Below are 8,740 nucleotides of genomic sequence, written 5' to 3' on the forward strand. Positions count from 1 at the left end.
GGTGTATGTAAATGGGAAGGTTAAGATTATCTCCCCGTCTCTTACTCCCTTTGCCCTAGCACTGGGTGAACAGGGTGTGTGTATGTTCTCATGCTTTTATATGCTACATTTACATCTTAGATCAAAGTATATCCAGTTTTGCAGGCTCCATGCATGGAGGTTTTCAAGACAAGACTGGATAAAGCCCTGAGCAACCTGGCCTGACTCCATGGCTGACCCCGTCTGGTGCTGGAGGTTGGACTACAGGCTTCCCGGGATCCCATCCTATGTGAGTTGTCTCATGCTGTCTTCCTGGATAGCCCATCTAAAAATCAGGAGGTCACACGTCCACCAAAAATGTCTCATCTCACTCCAAGACTGAGATTTGAAGACTGCTACCCTACCACAGAATCACAGACCACAAATGAATGAATGAGGTCCTTAACTGGCATCAGAAGGCTTTCTGTTGAAATGTGGTTTGTAATGCAAGGAGGAAGTTCCTCTGAAAGCCTTCATCACTTTCATGAGAAAATTCCAAAAGAGGTCTGTTTTCCAGGTCTTTTGAACAGTGTTTGCACAAGCTACGTAACATTGTAATTTCTAGTTCGCCTAGTTCTAGAGAAGGGGAAACATTTATCTTTGTTCTGCCAAATAATGCTTGATTCTGGTACCTCCTGGAAAAGAATAGCCTATTGTATTAGAGTGCCTAGCTGGGAGACAGTTTCTTTGGTGTTTCAGTTTGTGGTATCACAGTGTTCATACAAAATTAACTGTGAATTTCTGAACTGTTTTATTTAAATGCTTTAAAGGCATTCATAAAGATCTTGAATGATATTTTCGTGTTGCTTGTCTTTCAATTTTGACTGAAGGGACATTAGCAGATCATCTCCATCCTTCCTGTGGAGTCTGTATTTCTCAGCTATGACTGACTGCTCTTAGGCATTACACAGACTGACACACACCCCCCAACCCCTCTTAGAGCAATTTTACTATCTTTTACATGACTACTAAATGTCAGAGAAGTAAAATCCATGTATTGTGCTTTGGTCTCTACACATCCCCTGAATGTGAGACAAACAAAATTCTCTTACTCTCAACAGCACTCTTGAAAGTTCTGCACTGATTCAACATCTGTTGACAAGCTGTCTATATAAATCGACAGAGAAACGAACTGATACATGAAACTGAGTGTGCCTCCAAAGCGATTCACAATCTGTTGAAACAAGACACCATGCCATTAAATATGCAATTCCAGTGTTCTGGTTCCTCTTCCATCCTAAAATACCTGGAATAAAAAGCAGAAATACGGTGACATGACAGGCTGGCAGCTGCCCTGAAGCACAGACAAAGGAGGACTGAATGAAATAAAACAGTATAGAGTTCTCTTAGCCATTGTCAGCACTGTATGACATGTTCAATGTTTGTATTGCTTATTAGGACCAATGGACATATTTTGAACCCATTCTGACAGCCTGGATTCAAACATTGAGCAAATTATGACATTAGGGTATTCATATGTTACAGAAAAAAAAAAAGTTACTGAAAAATTCTAGGGCAAATGAGGGCGGAAAGTAGAATAAAGACTAGGCAGACTGACAACCGTACACTACATAGTAGGAAAGGGACAGAAAGAGAACTACAGATTTTTTTAAAAAAATATCTAGTGTGGGCATTGGTCCCAAGTGTTTGGTCATCATGTAGTGATTCAGATGGGGCCAAGTGTCAGTACTGTCCTATGCCTTTGCACCTCCGCAAGCTATTATTACAGGGGCAGTCTGAGGAAAACAAGGTCACATATTTTATACTGGATGTAGGGTGCATGCTGGCTAGCCTAAGATTTGGAAGCAATTTCACTGCTCATCACACACTTCCCTTTAGCTAAAAGTTGAGATACATACAAAATAAAAGATAACTTTTGAGGGGGTATAACCAAGAGGGGCCTATTATGGCCTGCTTTCTGCCAAAAATATTCTCACAGCTGGGATTTTAGATGAAGATAGTACACTGAGACAGTGGTGATTGCTCTGGTGAGCCATCTTCTTTTAGCTATAAACTTTTAGTCTAATTACTATGCTAATGTAGCTAGATCTGTTGGCAGTATTTGATGGAGTTGACCATCATGTGGTGCTGTTTTGCATGAGATCTAGCAGGGTGGATAAAGCTGCACATCTCATTCTCTTATTCCTCCTCCTAGCCGGATCATTGTTTGGAATTATGTGTGCTCCTGGGTCTGGGAACATCCTTACATATTAAAAGCTCTTAGTTAAGACTGAGAGATGAGATGGATTTGGGAGTCAGCAGCATGCATGGGCAATTAAACTCTGTATCTTCATAATAGCATAATCAAGCTTTCCAAACACTAAAGTGCATAACTTTACACACTAAAAGGAAGATTAGCCTGGGAAAACTAAATATGCCTCTAATGTTGGACTGTTCAAAGAGGAGGAGATCTGGAAGAACTGTTCCAGCTTAGGCTGGGAACTAGGTTTGGAGCTGTTCTGGAAACAGGGGTGATGGCAGAAAGTTCTTTAGCTGAGGGGATTTACCTCCTCTCACATACCCACAGCCGTTCTTCCTGCCTTCAGGCTCCGCTGCTGCAAAATGCTGTAGAAGAAAGTGCCATGATGGAATGCCATGATGGAGCCCCAGGATCATAAAGTCCTAACACATCTTACAGGTTTCCTGCTGATTTCCCTTGGCTCGGCTCAGCTCAACTGTATATAAACCATGATCTCCGGGATTTGGCTTACTTTCTCTCTAGTAATTAGGTTTCCCAGGAAGCTTTTTCTTTATTTTTAGGAAACTTTTCCTCATAACCAATCTAGTTTTCCCTCATTGATTTCGTGCCCTTTTCTTCTTGTTCTTTGCCCAAAGGACACAGTATAGCTCACTACATTCTTTGTGGTAACGTGTTACATGGTAAACCATTGCTTCCAACTAAGGAAATCATGACCCAGAGCAGATTGTTTCCTTAATAGGAAGCAATCATCCTTTACCCTATGTTTGAATTCTGCAATGAATTTACCTCACTCATGAATTCACTGTAAGCCACCTTCTTTCTGTCTCTGTCTCCTTGTAACCTGCTGAACAGAGGTGGTTTTCTCAAGGATGCTTTAAATGACCCATTCTCCTGGCCAGGATTTTCTTTAGATTTGTGACTGCTGAACTCACCTTTTGCAGATGGTATCATAATTTTCCATCTCTCCATCCTTGGAATGAAATTTAAGAGTACTTGATAAGTAACTTGGGACAGATGATGAACTTCCTCAAATGCACTTGTGCAGTGCTTTCATTGCTAGGGACTGTTATTCCACATCTGGAGAGGGAAATATGATCTATCATCCCATCCATGAGAAAATCTAAAATAATTTCAGGGGTCATCTAAAGATGAAAACATCTAGGTATGCAATTAAACACTTCCTAACAACCAATGGAGCTGTAGCATATTCTCAAGTGCCTTTCCTAGTACACCCCTGATCTGGGCTTCACAAATGGAATGATTGTTTATACTTATTTTTAAGTGTTTTTGGTTTTTTTTTAAAATGTGTGCTTGGGAATTTAGTCAAATTTTGGAAAGGGAAGAGCTTAAATGTTTTTGTTGTTTTGTAATTTTGGGGACTATCTTAATTACTAGGGGAAAACAGCTAAAGAATAAACAAAGCAGCCTGCTATTCTTTTGTTTGCTTTACAAATAAATGCTCTACGTTGTAATTAGCCCTTTAAAGCTAAATGCTTAGGTACAAAATATATTGTTTAGGAAAGCTTTACAGTCATCATGGCATATATATTTGACCGTACTTGTAGAACTGAAGCACAGATAAAACCATTTATTGTGTTTATAAACAGCAAAGTTCTTGGTCAGTAGAGATTGACTTTTTTTTATTTGAATGTTAGGAGAAGAAACTGCAAGAAATGTGGGCCCTCTACACACTTAGCACCCTTAACCTGACATTTGTGGGTTATCATTGACAATCTTTTCCAATTACAGCTGGCTTAAACTATTTTTTGATCATATAAGTTAAGGTCAACACATGTTTAAGTCTGCATGTGTACATGATGTTGTATACTCTTTTGATTTATACATATACATAAACATATATTTCTTTGTTTCAAATCTGCAGGTCATCTAAAAAGAGCTGAGCTTATGAAACCAGTTGAAACTTCCAGCAGTGAATTAAAGTAGCAGGAATTTTTTGTTTATTTTCCTTAATCTCTTCCACAGACACCACATTCGTGTTAGGTACACAGTTGCTGCTTGTGTCAGTGTAATAACACTGACTGCCAAACTAAGTTTTCAAAAGCAAATAATAGTCAGGATTTTCAGGATCGTCTGCTGTAAAAAAAAAATCCCATATGTTAGGTAGCTCACAGAGAAGCCATTATTAGCAAATCCCATTGTCACCCTGCTGTCAGAGGTCCATACACCACACAGAACCAAATACATTCTCTCACTGCAGTTCAGATTTATTAACCTAGAAGTCCAGAGCTCCACAACAAGAAACTTAGCTCCTATTGTGTCTGCAGCCTGGGCCACTCCAGAGTTTTCACCGGTGATTGCTCTTCTCACACCCCAGGACCTGCAGAAAATTACTGCCACATCCTTTCTTCCAGGTGGTGTAACTGGCCAGCTGCTAGCTGTGAAACAACAGATTTTGCAGAGGACTGGCCTCAAACCATCAGCAGGGACTAACAAGATGGAAAAATTCAGGCTCCCACTGAATCACCAGTCTTACTGTTACCAACTGCCAATTTACATGATGGGGGAAGGGGGAGAAGAGACATGTTCTAGTAAAGGAATTAAATGATATTTAGCAAATGAGATAGGGGGCAGTTTGTCTTCAGATCATCTTTTCTTTCCAAGTGTTTGCAAACATGCTTTTAGAGTATGTTTTTTTAATAGAAGGGTAAGGTAACCTCTATAGAAGGTTGGAGCAAATGAATTAGCAGCTCAGGTCTCCTTGTCCCCAACAAGTGTATGCATAGTGCTGTAATACTATTCTGGGGCTGCAGGCTATAAATATGATTTCCGTTCTGCTCCCCTACCAGCAAAATGGGGCCTCTCATTTAGCTACATCAGATCGTGGTTTGCAGTTGATGGATCAACTTCAAATAAAATGTATGAAATTCACCATATGACATAAATGTATGTTGTGTTCAGCACCTGCCTTCATTATGCTGCATTCTCTAGCAGCTGCCTGTAAAGATCACATTATATGGAAAAAGAGATCTCTAAGCCATCGAAGAGGACTGAATGCAATCCTTTAGGAAGATGATGGTAGCATGAAACCTGGTCATTTTCAATAAATGAGTTACAACACCTTTCAGGTATTACACTTGCCCCTGAGCATCCTTTTTCATTTCTGCATTGTTACAATCACACTTTCTGCTCCAGTAAGGTCTTTTTTTCCCTTATCCTAGTGTTAGAAAGCGAGAACTGCCACCATTACCTCTATCACCACCACCAGCAAAAGATGGCATAATTTGACAGGAAAAGCTACAATATCAACTACATGCAATTTAATATCTTGAAGTATACACATAAAATGAGTTCTCCATCCTTTTAACGTGTAGTAGCTTTGGGTGTATGGTTAGGTTGAATATTCAGACAGAATGGCTTTCTTCTAGTCAAGAGGCCCACAAAGACTGATGCTTCATAATTTTCCTCTAAATGAGGTAACGAAATATCCTGTATTCCAGGAATGCACAGTTTTTCATTTGAGATTATATTAATCACTGATTAGAGCAGGTCAACAAACTTCACATTTCTGATTTCCACTGCATACCGTGATCTCGTAAATCAGTGTAAATATTTGCGAGTATTTACACACAGCTATTACAAAACCTATGGGGAACGCATGTCACAGCAGAAGTAGCAGTTTATGGTGCTGGGAGACTGAGATCCTGTTGCCAGCTAACAGCTTCTAATGGGCACAGGTAACGCATTTTGTTCTGACATGTCCGTGCTCTCCTCCGCATGAGTAACTGCCCTGTTAATGCTGCCAAAAACTGTGGGTTGAGAGTCCTGAAGGTAATGGTGGCTGTGGCTCACTCTCATCACCCAAGCCAGTGCCCTCCTCCATATTCACAGAGGCTGAGTCATTATTTCCACAGAGACTCTGACAGCCACTGCAACTCTTTGCTTTTCCCCCTTCCAGCACATCTAGATCTTCATCTCTTTCTTCCAGGACTGTTTCTCAAAGGGAGTGGAAGTCCCAGTGATGCTATGATTATTTAGAAATTCCCTTTAGCCGTTGCCAGTCCCTTGCTCAAGCGGCGAAAGAGCAGCTCCTCAGGCTCTCTCCGATGAGACGGTGGCCAGCCTGGAAGCCGGTGCAAGACGTCCAGAGCTTCCCACTACACGTAGCAATGAAATGCTACGTGCTTGGAGGAACTGCAAGGGAAAAGGTGTTTTATCTGTAAATAACTAACCCCACGTTTAGCCATACCTGTGTAAATCTGCAGACGCTCTTTCTTCTGAGGCTGATGGGGCAGCTCTAGAGTCACCTCGTTTAGCAGAGCCCCATGTGAGAAACGGGTGCATGCTCAGGAGGATGGTGGCTTTATCCGACGGTTGAGGTAGACAGAAACATTTCAGGAGCTTGAGGAAGAAAATTAGCGTGTGAAGATGAAAACCTGAGGAATGAATGAAGAAATTAATTATCAGACCAAGGGAAAAACAAAGAAGCATGAGGAAAAACAATTAGTAGTTGAAAATGCTCTTGAGTCCAGTAACCTTGGAGAATGCATTGAGCTAGTAATGGTGGTTGCTGTCACTTAAGGCAATTATTGGATATCATATAAACCTTTTTTCAAACCAAGACAGAATTGTTTATGTTTTAGGAAGCAGCCATCAATAGTGAAATTAAATATCTGAATGAATGCAGGAACATGTTCTAATAAAACGTGAAGGAAGTAATCAGGGAAGATTATCAGTCTTGTCAGCCTGATATTTAGCAGTGATAAAGAAAGAAAGCCTGGTGCCAATGTACTTTCCTTTTTGCAAGCTGAGCCTATCTAGCATAATATTAAATGGCAGAGACTCATAAAGAGTTTAAGAGCTTCTCTGCAGGATGGAGCTGAAGACACGCACAAACCTGAGATTTACACTAGATTATTAAAATGGTTTACTCTTAATGCCAAACCAGGGCATCCCGGGATCAGCAGTAACTTCCCGTGATTGCACAGACCAGCCTCTAGTCACGCAGTTGACCTGAATAGGAGACTGATGAGTTGCAAAGAAGTGAGGCTTTATGCTCTGGCCTAGAGGAAAGCAAGACTTGACCAGCCAAGGACGGAAATGCAGGACCCACTTGCAACCCACTGATCTTTTTTCCCCTGTCCCCAGGGAACAAATGAATGATGACAGTGCCCAGCTACAAAATGTCGTCTCGATCTGGAGGTCCCCGGTACAAATCCCCATGCAGGCAGCCGAAAAGGAGGTCACCGCTTGCAATTACAGCCTTACACTGTACCCTGGATACAAATAACACCCAGCTATAGAGTACAGCCTCTGCCTGCTACTATAGCTCAACAGATGGAGTAGCTGCTCAGCTTAGCTTGCAGGATTGAGAAATGGATTTTTTGTTCTATAAGCAAGGCCGTGTGCAGATGAACTGAGGATCGCCTACAGATGACAGAAATACAATCTATTACTTAGCATTTTTTTAGGTCAACATACGTGCATCTCACTCTCCTCTCACCTCTTTCCTGCTTATTTTACTCCAGAAAGTTGTTTGCTTGCTTTTCTCTTGTGCTCCAGAGCTGAACTACAGCAACTGAAATTGGTGGGCCTTGCTCAGAAAGCCTCCTAAAATTATAAATGCTCATCTTTGATGAGATGGCTTAAGACAGCTAGCATTTGCACACGATTTCACTTTTTTTCCCTATGCTTTTATTATAATCATTAATGCTCATCTTTGATGAGGTGGCGCAAGCCAGGAAGCAAAGTATATTTGCATATAATTTCACATTGTTTTTCTGTGCTTTTATGGTAAGTGGGATTTGTATTAAAAAACAAAAATGAAACACAGAAGCTTGTGTCAAAGTTTGTGTCAAGGCTTCACTGTGAAGCTTTGACGCAAACATCTACTTCTCAGCGCATTCTCCCTGAAATCTCAGAAGGCCATTTGACAGCCTTGGAAGATGTACACTTTGTACTTAAATTCTAATCACTTCCTTAAAACACCCAAGTTTCTGCCGTGAGGTGGTGACTATTTTAGCTACCATCTCCATACCTCTAGGCCCATTATAGAACCTTAGGCAGCTTTCTTATAGACAGGGCTCCAAGTCCCTGAAATACCAACAGAACAATTTTTGCGAGATGAGATCTTCAGACTAAATCTTTGTATTTACCTTAATGATTAGCGCAAGTATTAAAGTGATCTGCCTGAGTGAATTATTCGTTTGCATGAAGAAAGCTATCTCTGTTTCTGTCTGCTTCTTTGTTTTAAATTGAGATTTTTCCTAAGTTGATCAGAACATTAAAATTGCTTATCATGAGTCAAATTTCCATGATTAAGGAAAAAAAGGTAGGTATGGCTAGAGAGAACTCTGTGTGCACTGGGTGTAGACCCACAGGGGGAATGTGAGTGAAAGTTGTAACTAATTGGTAATCTTAAAAGCATAAAACAGGTTGCCTTCTGAATGTATCCATTACAATTTATGATTTCTGTCAAACTATATATTGATTTCTCTGTCTTAAGAACCAGAAGCTTTCCCTGCTGATTGAATTCTAATTACTCACTCCATAGTTACATTGATT

The sequence above is a fragment of the Accipiter gentilis genome, chromosome 2 (genome assembly GCF_929443795.1).
Source record: "Accipiter gentilis chromosome 2, bAccGen1.1, whole genome shotgun sequence".
In the NCBI taxonomy this organism is placed as follows: Eukaryota; Metazoa; Chordata; class Aves; order Accipitriformes; family Accipitridae; genus Astur; species Astur gentilis.